This window comes from Castanea sativa, chromosome 1, assembly GCF_040712315.1.
Source record: "Castanea sativa cultivar Marrone di Chiusa Pesio chromosome 1, ASM4071231v1".
In the NCBI taxonomy this organism is placed as follows: Eukaryota; Viridiplantae; Streptophyta; class Magnoliopsida; order Fagales; family Fagaceae; genus Castanea; species Castanea sativa.
The window spans coordinates 84,251,037-84,252,539 of record NC_134013.1 but is presented as its reverse complement, the minus strand read 5'-3'; positions in this window follow the sequence as shown (position 1 = coordinate 84,252,539).

Genomic DNA, 1,503 nt, shown 5'->3' with positions numbered 1-1,503 from the left:
GCTTAGTATAGATGAAGGCTTTAAAAACCATAAAATATTCTAATTCCTAGGATTTCATGGGCGGTGGGGACATGATCCAACTCTCTATATTAACCACTAGTAAATTGACGGTGCGATATATGGATAATATTATAATGTTTTATATAAGATAGTTTTAAAGAATGTTATACATATATTATAGCATAATTGTTACAGAACTTTGTTAGTAACGAGTTTATTATAAGAAAAAAAATTATAAAATTGCACACACATATTCATGATAATTATTTAGTCCAAGTAATGAAAAACAAAAAAAAAACAAACAATTTTGAAGGAATATTGTAGAATAAAAGTTGATATAAAATTTGTCTTTCTTTTTTTTCTTAATTCTAAAACAAAATAGAAGTACGACTTTCCCACATCTATACCCAAACACCCTAAGTCAATCACAACCTTTACAAAACCCACAAGTTCAACGCCCAAGCTCAACATCAAAATTGTAATATCCGTTATAACTCAATATAAAAGCCCCCTTCCCTAGCTTTAGCCAACTTATACAGGTAGGATTAGATAGGATTAGATAGGATAACAATATTGGAGCTAAGTAGGTGTTATCAAAAGATTGAAAGCAAATAACATCGATTTTGATCTATGTGCATCTAACATGAGATGGCATGAAGGGTTATAGAAAGATGTATATAAAGAAGTAGAAGTGTAAGAGGTGAAAATGGTAAAGTGAAATGCAATGAATTTTGTGTATGTGTGAGGGAGAAAAAGTCTTGAAACATTAAAAAAAAAAAAAAACAAAAACAAAGAATCTTTATTTTTAAATTAGAAAAGTCTCAAAACATTAAACCTAATAAAACAAAAAATTAATATTTAATTTGTTTAGGTACTTTAGTCTTTTCCATTTTTTATTTTTTTATAATTCGATAATTAAAGAGAGACTTTAAACCTTAGACATTTTTGTCAAAAAAATATCAGTTGAACTGCAAAGCGTTTGGGCAAAACTTAAGTCCTTCTGTATATTATTATTATTATTATTATTGGGCTCTCCAAGTAGCATAGATCACGCCCCAAAACCTGCCAGTGCTTAGTGCATGAGACAACCATTATAAGAGAAACATGTAAAATAGTTTTTTAATATTTCATTTATATCAAGTACATAATATTCTCACATGTTATAGAAATGCTAAAATGTCAAAACCATTATAAGTGATAGTTCTATAAACATTCACAGACGTTATTGGCTATAAATCGTACATTTTTAAATTTCTACAAATATAATTATTAAGAACACACCCAAATTAATAGGTTTCAGTTAGCTCAATTGATAAAGTATCTGATGGTTGAATAAGAGATTTGGAGTTCAATCTAGCTCCGTCTACACCAAAAACCAATTGGTGTCTTGCTTTGATGATAAAAAGTATCATCGGAAGCAAACGTCATAGGTTAAAACTCTCTTAAAAAAAAAAAAAAAAAAAACACCCAAATTCATGCTCCGGTAACAATGAGAGCTTCATT